The 12,655-nt window shown below is 42.2% G+C and overlaps 1 protein-coding gene across 2 annotated transcripts in view; it reads left to right on the forward strand.

The window, feature by feature from the left end:
* Positions 1–8,647: 8,647 nt before the first annotated feature.
* Positions 8,648–12,655, forward strand: part of PTK2 (protein tyrosine kinase 2) — a 235,663-nt gene continuing 231,655 nt past the window's right edge. For both annotated transcript variants that reach the window (XM_046642323.1, XM_046642322.1), the window contains exon 1: positions 8,648–8,744. The gene's annotated coding sequence lies outside the window, so the exon portion shown is untranslated. The remainder of the gene's footprint in view (positions 8,745–12,655) is intronic.

Consider the following 12,655-nt stretch of genomic DNA (forward strand, 5'->3'; position numbering starts at 1 on the left):
GACTTGAGGCCAAGGGGACAGTTTCTGGGCATGTTTTGCCAGAAAAGCTGACAGAATTGGATGGGGAGTGTGGAAGGCTGAGAAGAGTCAAAGATGACATCCATTGTGTTTGGCCTCAGCAGTTGGGAGGAGGGCGTTGTCATGAACAGACAGAGAAGACTGCGTGAAGAAAGTTTATGGGGGAAGATCATGACCTGGGCCTTGAGATGGTGGACATTTTACTCAGTTCTCTTGGTCATGTTTCACTTCTCTAAGGGGTCTAGAGGCTCATCCCAGCATAGAGTGTAACCATCAGTTTGGTCAGAAAACAGAAACCACTCTAGACTTTTTTACTACAAAGAATTAGAATCCATCACTACCGTTGGAAGGGCTGGCAGAGTTGAAGTCTGGGAAGCAGCTGTTACAGTGAGTGCTTCCCAGGAGCTCTTCCGGAATCGACAGTGATCTGGGCATGGGCAGTTGGAGCATCTGCTGCTGATCCCTGGTTCAAACAGGTGGTTGGTGGGATCTCTCTCAGAAACCCCTGACAGTTCTTGTAGAAGCCGCCCTGGGTCTTAGCTGCCAAAGTTGGTGAGTTCTTTTTTTCTCCCTACACATCTACCTGCAACCAGGCTTTTGCCCGCACCTGCCTCCAGAGAATAATGCTCCCTTTCATCTTACCATTTTTTCGCGAGTGCCTCTTACTAGTTACCTCCAACCCTGAGTTGTAGCAGGAACGGGTTTTTGGGAAATGTGGTTTTGGCTTCTCCTCTGTGATGCACAGGAGAATATAGAAGGTGGTGGCTGTGATGCATAGTTGACAACAGTCAGTCCAACACAACAGCCAGACAACTGGTCTCAGCTAAAGATACATGTTTCAAAGTTGTTAGCACAGAGACAGCATTTAAAGTGAGCTTGCATGGGAGGTAAGCATAGCTAAGAGGAGAAAGGACAGTCTTGGGGGACTCTAGAATTAACTGGTTTGACAGAAGAGGAGGAAGCACCTGTGAGGTAAGAAGAAAACCAGGAGAAGGTGGCATCCTGGAAACCAAGAGAAGGGGCGTGGGAGTGACCAGCTCTTGTCAGTTGCCGCTGAGACCAGAGGACTGACCACTGGATTGAGCAGGTTGGAGGTCATTGGCAATATTGCATAGAGAAGTTTCCATGGAGTGGTGGGCACCAAAGCCGGTGAATGGGTTTAAGAGATAAAGGGAAGAGAAGAATTTATGATATTGGGTATAGAGGGTGTGTGCTTGTTTATAGGATTGTTTGTATACTAGCTGCTTTAAAGTCTTTGGGCTAATTCTGACATTTGTTTCATCTCAGTATTGGCTTATTTTGATTTTCTTTTCCCATGGGACTTGAGATTTTCCTCTTTCTTCCTATGCTGAGTAAGTTTGGAGTGTATCCTTCATACTTACAATATTTTGTTAGGAGACTGTTGCTCATTTTTAAATCTGCTGATTTGGAGGTGGTTTGACTTCTAGTCTTCTTTCCTAATCCGCCCGTTACTGTTTCCTTGTCAGAGTCATCAGTTAGCCTCTGCAGTTGTTCTGTGCAGGTTCTCTCGTTGCTTCCTCTGGGAGAGACAGGATGGAGTGTGCTTACTCTTCTGTACCTGGATCTGGGACCTTTCCCTTTGCAAACTGCTTTCATTGTGCAGGTAATGGTCTCCAGTTTCAGCTGGGCTGTTGATGCCCAGATGCCTTTGTGTCCCTTGGTCAGTTTTCTCTCCCAGTCCCACAAGAGATGCTCCTTCTAATTACTTCTTGAATTTAGTTCATAGGTCTTTCTTTTGGTGTCCCTCTCAGGGAGACAAAATGACCCTTAGATATACCATAGTAGCCATTAGTTAGTTCTTTTGAATGTGATTGAAGGGTTGCCTTGTCTTAACTGTGCCTATTTAATTAATTTGAGTAGAATAATGTTTCTTTAACACCTTTAAGCGTTTTCACACAGAATTTTCTGGGGATGTTATTTGCAGTGCAGAATAGAGCAGTGGTTAAAAGCACTGGCTTTCAACGCATGTTGCTTTGAATCTCAGCTCTGATCCTTGTTGTGTGTGTGATGTTGACCACGTTACTTAAGTTCTGGATCTGTTTTCTCATATGTTAAGGCAGAGATTATCCTACCTGTTATAAATGTGATATAACATAGTTCTTGTACATGGTTAGTCATGTAAATAACAGCTTACATTTTAGGGAAGAATCAACCTCACGTTCAATAAATACAGTTCCTAACAATGGAGTTCTTTCTTTTTTGGGAATTTAAAGGCTAGTCTTAATCATTCCCTGTTTTAGTTTGATTGGTTTGTGTAAGAACTGGAAAGCAGTTTATAATCATCATTTACTCTGCATACAAAATAGGAAATTTATTATTATTACTGTTAATATTGGTTTTCCAAAATTTAGTAACTTTACCTCTTCTTTTTTCTTAATGTATTCATTAAGTCAGTAGTTTAGTACCAGTCGAATGGTGAACCGTGTCCTGAGCACTGGCACAGAGGTGGATGAGAAGCAGTATCCCCAGCCGTGAGCAGCTCCGCAGTCTAGTGTTGGAATATCTTTGGCTAGAAAATTATTTTGAAGCATAAAGAAGCTGTTGTTGCCCGCATGATTTTCATAATCATATTCACATTCTTTATATATTTTTGGTTTTTCAGAAAGTAATGTCTGACCTATGTTCTTTCAGAATACAGGTTACAGCTTGCCTAAGTGTGGAAACTACTGGTACACTGAGCTTAGAGGACGGGAAACCTACGTGAAGTGGTTTTGTATTTTGGACCTTGGAGACCCTCATAAATAACTTAAATTGTTAGGATGTTATGGGGTAAGAAATAGCGAGCTTGGGCCTTATTTAGCAGTTAACATCAAACACACCATTTGTTTTCCATGGGCTCAGCCTACGTGCTTAATTCCAGCCAGATATTTTATAATTTGCCAGTATGTCATGTTGAATGTTACTCAGCTTTAGGAAGAGTTTTTGTATCATGCTCGCTTTGGAAAGTCCAGATCATGTTCATTGTTTTAATAATGGTATTATCTGGTTAATTTGGGAAGCCAGAATAGCATCATGGTTTTAAGAGTGCTGATAAGCCAATGTTTGGATGCCTATCTCTTCCTTGTTTGCTGTGTGACCTTGGAAAATTTCTTAATTTCTTCAAGATTTAGTTTCCTTATGTGTAAAATGGGCATAATGAAGTAGCCAGTTTGGGATGTGAGGATTGAGGGGCTGGTGCCTGTAAAGCACTTAGAGAGTGCGGTAACATCCCAAATGCTCCTCCAGTGGAGGCTGTCATTGTACGACCGTTAGGGTTGCTATTCGGACTTAGTGGGAAATGGGTGCTAGAACGCTTGCCAAGTTGGGTTGTGCGTTGAAGTAAGAACATTGTAAGCAAGGTGCTGAAAGGAAATATTTTACATGTTAATGAAGCACAGATTTAGAGTGTGGCAATTTTAGTTTGCATGTGAGGGTAAAAGGGTTCAGAGCAACCCCTTAAAATACACCCGTTTATGCCAGAAAGGTAGAGAGTATCCATCTTACAAATGTCTTCTGGGAGCTGACGATATATTTCATTGTATAACGAGCCAAGTTTAATTTTTCTTTATCCGTCTGCAACAAAAGAATTTAAGCATTTTAGTTATGCGTTTTGGGAAATATCTAGTTTTTTTGTCCTGTTTGAACTAGTTCAAATTCTTATGCTTATGTCTTATTAGTTTCATAGTTAAAATGCATAGATTCATCTTCTTAATAAAGATAGACGCAGTCCTGGGATGAATAGGCTGGCATGCGGCACACGTTAAGCTGCCTGCTGCTGAAATGGCAAGCAGTAGGCCTAGTGTTGATAGAATGGAGTGTTGCTACTTGCTTGAATTCTCTTCAAACTATAAAATAAAGCAAAGAGCAATTAGGAGACTACTCAAAGCCAGTGTGTACGTTCATTTATTCATTCATTAAGTCATTCACTTATCAAGTACATGCTTAGTGATCACGTGCTCTAAGTGTGTGATGCAGTGCATGCTGTCAGATAGACAGTGGTAAGCAAAAACCAGACATGGACAGCTGGGATGTTCTGCCTTTGCAATTAGCAAGGAGAAGAAAGCCTGTTCCAAGAGATGTTCAAGACGTCAGTGAATGACGTTTTCAAGTTTATACTTCTAACAAAAAAGAGGCCACAAAAAAAAAAGTCAGAGGGCCTCTGCAGAGCAAGTGTTACAAGTGTTACTTACCTGCTGCAACCAACTGGAGGTTTTTTTTTTTTTCTATTTCATTTTTTATTGAGGTTATGATAGTTTACAACCTTGTGAAATTTCAGTTGTACATTATTATTTGTCAGTCATATTGTAGGTGCACCACTTCACCCTTTGTGCCCACTCCCCACCCCACCTTTCCCCTGGTAACCACTAATCTGTTCTCTTCGTCCACGTGTTTAACTTCCACCTATGAGTGGAGTCATACAGAGATTGTCTTTCTCTATCTGGCTTATTTCACTTAACATAATACCCTCAGGTCCATCCATGTTGTTGTGAATGGGACAATTTTATCCTTTTTTATGGCTGAGTAGTATTCCATTGCGTATATATACCATATCTTCTTTATCCAGTCAGCAGTTGATGGACACTTAGGTTGCTTCCATGTCTTGGCTATTGTGAATAATGCTGTAATGAACATAGAGGTGCATGGGTCTCTTGGAATTGCTGACTTCAAGCTCTTTGCATAGATACCCAGTAGTGGGATGCCTGGGTCATATGGTATTTCTATTTTTAATTTTTTGAGAAATCTCCATACTGTTTTCCATAGTGGCTGCACCAGTTTGCATTCCCACCAGCCCAACTGGAGCTGGTTTGATCTTCACTTTGGTTTCATTTAGCAATGCTTAAACTATTTACCTGGTATGTAGGTCCTGAGGCTGCAGAGCTAAAAGAGGCTGTCACTGTCCCTAGCATTTTGCTGTTTGGGTGGAGGAAGAGAATGATAGATAAGGTCAGATTTAACATCCACTCTAGTAAGTATGTAACAGGAAGCTGCACCACCAGAGTCCTTTGGGGCAGGACCGTGTCTCTCTTGTTCACTGCAGTGTATTCCAGTGCAATGTGTGGCATGTGTCAGTCACTCCATAAATACCTATGTCGAGTGAAGGAATGCTGTGGGAGTGCAGGAGAAAGGCATCTGACCTGGAGGGAGGGGCATGGCTCCTGCCAGATGTGCCTCCAGTTCAACTGGGAAGGAAGGTCCAGGTGGAGGGGCCAGCAAATGGCATAGAGGTGTGAGAAAGGGCACAGGGTGTTCTGTAAACTGAAAGCAGTTTAATTTTGCTGGAGTGTGGGGTGCATGGGAGATAATGGTGAGAGATGTTAAGCCTGGAGAGTTAGACCAGGCTTGATAAGTAATGGCCTGACAGGTCATACTGAGGAGTTTGGATTTTCTTTTCTTCCAAAGTAATAATTTGAAAGTACTAGAAGCCCAGTTTCCTGACGTGCAGGCTGACACTCTTCATATTACACAGTGCATGTAATGTCGAAAAGGCATCATCAGAGGGACTGGCCCAGTGGTGTAGCGGTTAAGTTCACGCGCTCTGCTTCGGTGGCCCAGGGACACAGAAAACATGAGCTTCGATGAAGAAGAGATAAGGGAATCTCCAGGATGATGGTGAAGGGAGATTCCAGAATGGTAGCTGAGCACCAGCAGAGAGGGAAAAGAGTCCAAGTTGGAGCAGTGTGGCTCAAGAGAAGGGAATGCTGTAGGCTGTCTTCGCTTTGCCCAAAGACACTGAAACATCTTTTGGAAGTGATTAACCTCTGGATGATGCAGTCCACCAAAATGAAGCAGTCAGTCAAAAAAGACAAAAGCAAGAGATACCATAAACACGAAATCCAAGTCTGGAGAAAAGCCAAAGGATGAGGGCAAAAGAACGTCTGGAGACAACAAAGGAGCTCCCAGAAAGAACGTGTGAAGAATGGATGAGTCTGTGTGACTGGCTTGTGAGAAATTTACTAACGGCTATGAGAAAGCATGGGAAAAATAAGCAATAGATATAAAAACAACTAAGAACACAGGGGATTGGGCGGTCAAAGAAAGATGTATGTCCATCAGACGGCCCTGGACACACCCGTATCACAGGGCTCATCCCATAGCACTGTAGTCAGTGACTGACTGCTCTCTCCCTCACTGACTGGAAAGACCTCATGGAGAGGGCCGTTTCTCATCTAGCTATCACTTTTCAGAACCTAGTATGTGCAAAAGCAAAGGTTTTTGCATTTATTCATGTGCTGAGTATCTATTATACATACCTGGCGTTCTTCTAGGGAACCAGAATTCACAGACATACAGAACTTGCTTGCCCTTAAAGAGTTTAAACTATATTTTACTCCTCAGAAAAATATTTATCCTGTATCTTCATTCTCCTCAAAAGAGGAAAAGTTCACCAGTGGCTTACAGAACTTTAATAGTCCAGCTAGTGGACCCCAACACCTGAGGATGCCTTTTTCTTTTTCTTTTTTTTGGTGAGGAACATTGGCCGTGGGCTAACATTTCTTGCAAAGCTCCCTCTTTTTGCTTCAGGAAGACTGTGCCTGAGCTAACATTTGTGCCAATTTTCTTCTATTTTATATGTGGGACACCACCACAGCATGGCTTGATGAGCTGTGTGTGGGGCCGTGCTTGGGATCTGAACCCACGAACCCTGGGTTGCCCAGCTACCATTCTGGAATCTCCCTTCATCATCCTGGAGATTCCCTATCTCTTCTTCATCGAAGCTCGTGTTTTCTGTATCCCATGTCTTCTTTATATTTTGATCATGCTCACATTTTGGTGGAGGACTTCCTCCAGTGGCGTTCTGAGATAGGATGCTTAGGAGGTAAAATGTTTGAGACTGTGCATAATTGAAAACTTGATTGATAGTTTGGTTGGGTATAGACTTCCATATTGGCTTTCATTTTCTTAAATAGGCTCAAAGATACTGCTCCATTGCCTTCTTGTTTTCCTGTAACTGTTTTTGAAATCAGAAGCTCTCCTAATTTCTTATATTCTTTGTATATAATTTTTTTCCCTCCCATCTTTAGAAGCTGGTAGGCGTTTTAAAATTTGTCCAAGTCTTTTAAAATGTCATGATGATGTACCATGATGTGGGTCTGTTTTCATCAACTGTTGTGCATATTCATTGGGTCCCTTCATTCCAGCAACTTATGTTCATCAGTTCTGGGAGAACTTCTTGGAATTACTGTGCTGAAGATTTTCTCCCTTTTGTTTTCTTATTCTGTCTTTCTGGAAGTCCTGCTATTTAGAACTTGGCTGTGCTGGACAAGTTCTGGAATTTTCCTATACTTTCACTCCAATATATTTTTCTCTTCTCTTTCTTCCCTTCCTTTCTCCCCCCACCCCTTTTTGATCTTTTTATTCTACTTTCAGGGAGGTGTCTTTAATTTGACTCGACTTTCTTTAGTTTTTATTTGTTTTCTGGTTCTTTAATTTCTAAGAGCTCTTTTTTTGTTCTGTTAAAAGAGCATCCTATTTTTGTTTGTCGGTTGCAGTGTCTTATCTCTAGGTTATTGATAATTATCGTCCTTTCTGTTTCTTTCAAGTTGTTCCCTCTTATGGGTGGGCCTTTTCACTTTCACATCAGGATATTCTTGGTGGGCCATTTGTTGGGGAATCCCCAGTGTTGGTATCTTTAGATCTTTCTTCTTAGGCTGCTCAGATACCCCAAGAATATTCTTACAGTTTATTTCCTGCAGAGTTCTGACCACAGAATTCTGGCAGCCGAGTGTGTGGCTGGGGGAGGGGGATGCGCGGTGGGTGGAGCAGCTGGAGGAGTCACCGTTCAGTGTGTGTACAGTGATTAAATCCACCTCTGTTTAGTAGAGCTGGGCAGGGTGACTTCGGTCCAGCAAGGCTCTGCTTTTTCCAGGGACTGACCCTCCAGTCTTGCATCAGAGGGAGCGAGAGTCCTGTGGAGGCCTGGTATTGAGGTTCCAGCTGCAGCTTAAACGGGCTTCACCCTCTCCTCCGTCTTTTAGGCCTCCACCGTCCTTAGCCGCAGTCTGTCCGCGCTAATGCGCCAGTTCTGAACCTTCTAGGATGCTGCTGTGTACAGCGACTGGGTTCTCAGTTTTTTCCACTGCTGGCTCAGGATCTGGCTTTCTTGGGCCTGCTGAGTCATTTACTGCACTTCCAATCTTTTATAGTTTCTGTTTCCTCCAAGTTTTTTCTTCTTCTTTTTTCCTATTTGTTTTGATCTCTGTCTTCCATGTTAGAAGCTTTTCTCACAGCTTCCAAAATTTTGTTCCTTTTTTTCCCTTCAGTTCTCCCTGTGCTGTTTTAAAAAAAATTTTTTTATGTCTCTAGTATAATTTTAGTTGAGGGGGTGAAATAGATGTGTATATTCTGTTTGTCTTATTACCCTGAACTTATTAGCTAACTTTATGCCATATTAATTTATGATTGTTGCTATGTTTTAATAGTTTTCAGTTATTTCACGTGTATTTTCTCGACAAAATGTAGGTTTGGTGACAGCGACTTGATACCATCTTTGCTGTCCCCCGATTCCAGGTCTAACACAGTGTGCATGGGAGGTAATGCAGCTGGCTGTAGGGTTGTGAACACAATAGAGCTGTGAAAAAGTAGGGCAATAAAGGTGCTTTCATATATGCATGTTGTCTTTTCTTGTCAGGTTCTCTTTGACTGCTATGGAAAGAGGAAGGAGAAACTAGGAGTATTTCTTTACGTCGTCATTTGACTTCCTCAGAGTTGTTGTGGCCTTCTTAACTGTGAGTGTAATCCTCTTGCTATATATGTGTCTTGGTTTTTTGTTTTGTTTTGATTTTTCTTGGATCTGTCCTGGGTTTCTGTGCCATACAGTAGAAACAAACAAAAGGTGGTTGATTTTGCAGAGTAGATGAGGGAAGAAATGTAAGTTGTTTAGTGGCTGCTTTGTGTAGATACTTAATATTTTTTCTGAGATAGCCAGGCAGTATAATAATAACGGTTAACAAGAAGACCAGCAGTAACAGCACATGCGTTACAATAGTCCCCGGTGCACTGTGGGCTCTAAGTCACGACTGCAGACTGAGTCCTCACAGTAACCCTCTGAGGACGGTGCTCTTCTCCCTGTTTCACATTTGCATAACCAAAATACAGAGAGGTTAAAGGTTACCAAGTCAGTAAATGGCAAGGCTGGAATTCAGACTCAGTCTGGCTTCAGAGTGTGCTCTTTACTAGTATCTTATTCTCATGGGCTCTGGATTCAGATGTTGGTGTAGCTACGGATTTACTAACTCTTTACTAGCTCTAAACCTAGCTTTCTCATCTCACAAAGGGTGTGGTTATAGGACCTGCCTCCCAGACTTGTGGTGAAGATGTTGTGAGATGTGTGTAATGTGCTCAGCACTCACAAATGTTAGCAGTTATTACTCAGTGGTATTTCTCCCACTTAAAAGCCCCGGAGAGATGGAGTTATTTGTAACCTTGTAACTTGTTATGTGCTCCGCAGTTGGGAAGCTGTAGAATTGAGATTCTACCCCAGTTTGTCTTATTTCCTAAGACTGCTCTTTCTGGTAAGTCAAGTGGTAAATCGAGCACAGGCAGTTGTTAGAAGATTCATAAATCTCTCTTCGGGTGTTGGCCTTGGTGAGCATTTTGTTTTACCAATATGTTGCTATGGTAAAACCCTCATGAACTTGGACTTCGTGGATTCAGAGTTCATGATAATTTATAATTATGTTAAGTTTGACTTGGCAAGTGTCTTTGTCTTAGATGTCCAAGGGGCAGAGCCTCAGATTGTTTTTCCATTTCTTTCCTTCTGAGGATCAGTTCACTTTCCTCCTCTGTTCTCCCTTCTCCCCCAAACCCACTTCTATTTCTGCAGAGATTAGGTATTAGGGAGGGAAATTATGTCATGCAGTTTCAGTTTCCTTGCAAGGCCTGGAAGTCTCGCTCCTGTTTTTCCAATTCCCCCTGCTTGTTATTGGCAGTGAGAGGAGCCTGCTCTATGCCTGTGCTGTGCTAGGTGTGACTGTGTCCCACGTGGTGAGAAGGTCACAGTACAGCTACCTGCATCCCTTGTTTAACAGCCCTGTCCCTGTCCGCGTTATATGTTTCTTCCTCTAACAGTGCACTCTGTTTATTTGGGTGCAAGTGTGTTTGTGTGAGTCTTTGAAATCAAAGATTTTGTTTTTTTATCTCTGTATCTTTTCTGCTCAATCCATAGGTAATTTTCACTAAATGCTGGATGAAGAAATGTTTAATCCTTGCCACAAAATAATTTCTCTTTTCTTAGTAGATCCAAACAAGAGGGAGAATATCAAGTATAACTTGTCAGAAATATTAGCTATTAAAAATACTTCATCTTGGGGGCCAACCTGGTGGTGTAGCGGTTAAGTTCACATGTTCCACATCAGTGGCTTGGGGTTCACCGGTTCAGATCCCGGGCGTAGACCTACGCACCACTTATCAAGCCATGCTGTGGCAGGCCTCCCACATATAAAGTAAAGGAAAATGGGCATGGATGTTAGCTAAGGGCTAGTCTTCCTCAGTAAAAAGAGGAGGATTGATGGTAGATGTTAGCTCAGGGCTAATCTTCCTCAAAAAACAACAAAAAAATTCATCTTAGTAGAGCACAAGACAGTTTCATGGGGAAGCAATATTTAGCAGAAGTTACACAGAATTTTTCTTCTTAATGTGATATGCAGTGGAATGAAGGCCTGATGGGAGTGGTGAGATGACAAGCCAGCTCTTGATGAACCAAGAGCTGGTTCACCAGCTCATTGGAACTTTCAGCACCAGGATGTAATCTACTGATTCTGGTTTGACTTCTTATTTCCAGTATTTGAAAATATATAACCCAGGAAAATAACCTTATAACTAGTGTTCCTATAATTTTGTTTCCCCCAGTTCTGGACCAATGGTCAGGCCACATGAGTATATCTGGCTTCCTAGAGAGTGAACTTAGTGACGTTATGCTGAGATTCAGGTCTCTTGATTTACCTGACTGCCCCATCGTATGTTCCTGGTCCAGTTGAGCCCCTGTAGGATGGATCTGGTTCTGAAGTTACCTTTGCCAGAGTTGGTTCTTGGTTCTTGCATTGTTTAGGGTATTTCATTAGAAGGCAGAAACTTGGGATGGAGGTGTTTCACAGCCAGAATTCTAGGAAAGCAAAGAAAAGTTTTGGAGGAGTTGAATTGCTGGAATATGCATGGAGATCATTTTCAGGGTTAATGGGGTGTGGGAAGGCGGTAGACAGAAAGGCCGCCCTGAGACCCTTCTGAAAACCCTCATTTTGTGAGTAAAGATGACTTTTTTAGCGTCAGAGCAGCTGAGTACAGTTGAAATAGATTGAACTCTCAGGTCCTGGGGCTAACTCAAAAAAATTTCTTTTAAGTGTCTGGAATTCTAGGTTTTGTACTGGATGCTGACACTTTTCCATTTGAGCAAAATGGACATCTTCCTTGTTCTCATAAAATGTAGATTTTTCTCGAGGGTACAGAGAATACCAGACAGCCTAATGTCTGCTGGTTACTGCCGTGAGGAGAGAATATGCGGACTGCCTTGGGAGTATTCGTAGGCCCATAGGACCAGCTTGGTCAGTAAAGGCTTCCTGAGGATGTGACGCCCACATTGAACCCTGAAGAATGAGCATGCATTGACCTGGTGTAGAGGAGATTAAGGAAAGAAGAGTGTTTAAGGCAGAAAAAATGTCACATGCAAGGGCTCAGAGGCAAGAAAGCTTGGCGTTTGGGGATATTTGAATGTAGTTTACTGTAGTGAGAGCAGTGATTGCAAGGTGGGGGAAAGTGTTTAACGTGAAGCTGGAGGATAAGCAGCAGCCTGATTGTGAGAAGGTTTGCTAAACCCTCGTGGGAAGTGTGTGCTTTACCTTGAGGGCAGTGGGGAAGGACTAAAGGGCGAGTTTTTATTTATTTATATAATTAAAAATCAAGATAGATGGGGGGCTGGCCCCGTGGCCGAGTGGTTAAGTTCGCGCGCTCCGCTGCAGGCGGCCCAGTGTTTCATTGGTTCGAATCCTGGGCGCGGACATGGCACTGCTCATCAAGCCATGCTGAGGCGGTGTCCCACATGCCACAACTAGAAGCACCCACAATGAAGAATATACAACTATGTACCCGGGGGCTTTGGGGAGAAAAAGGAAAAAAAAAAAATAAAATCCTTAAAAATCAAGCTAGATGGAATAGATGAAATTATGAAGAAAAGCAATGATTTTCTCACCCTCCCCAATCCCTGGTTCCACTCTAACCATTTTTCACTTGAGGCTCTCTGATATTTGCCTCCAAAACACGGTATGACATGTTAAACTATCATTTGTGACTTCAATTTTAAATGATTTGTTGATTTTCTGATTTGGGATATAAGGGCTTAGCCTGTTTATACTTTTCTGTACTCTCTTCTGTACCTCTCACTGTTGGATAGTTTGTGTGTTTGTTTAAAAGTCTTTTTATTGTAATTTTAATAGTATCCTTTCCTTTGGATCATGAGTTTTGTCCGTATCTTGCCTCCTTCGTTTGTTAAGATAAAGATAGTAACACCCCAAATATTGCCTCTTCCCTTCTAGTTCCAGCCTGTCTTCTGTCCTCTGTCATACTTTTAAGTTTTTGTCATTACTTTTACATTGAAAGGGTTTTTCACATTTGTATTCTATCTGCAACCCCACACAAGTGTTCTGGG

The sequence above is a fragment of the Equus quagga genome, chromosome 16 (assembly GCF_021613505.1).
Source record: "Equus quagga isolate Etosha38 chromosome 16, UCLA_HA_Equagga_1.0, whole genome shotgun sequence".
NCBI classification, from domain to species: domain Eukaryota; kingdom Metazoa; phylum Chordata; class Mammalia; order Perissodactyla; family Equidae; genus Equus; species Equus quagga.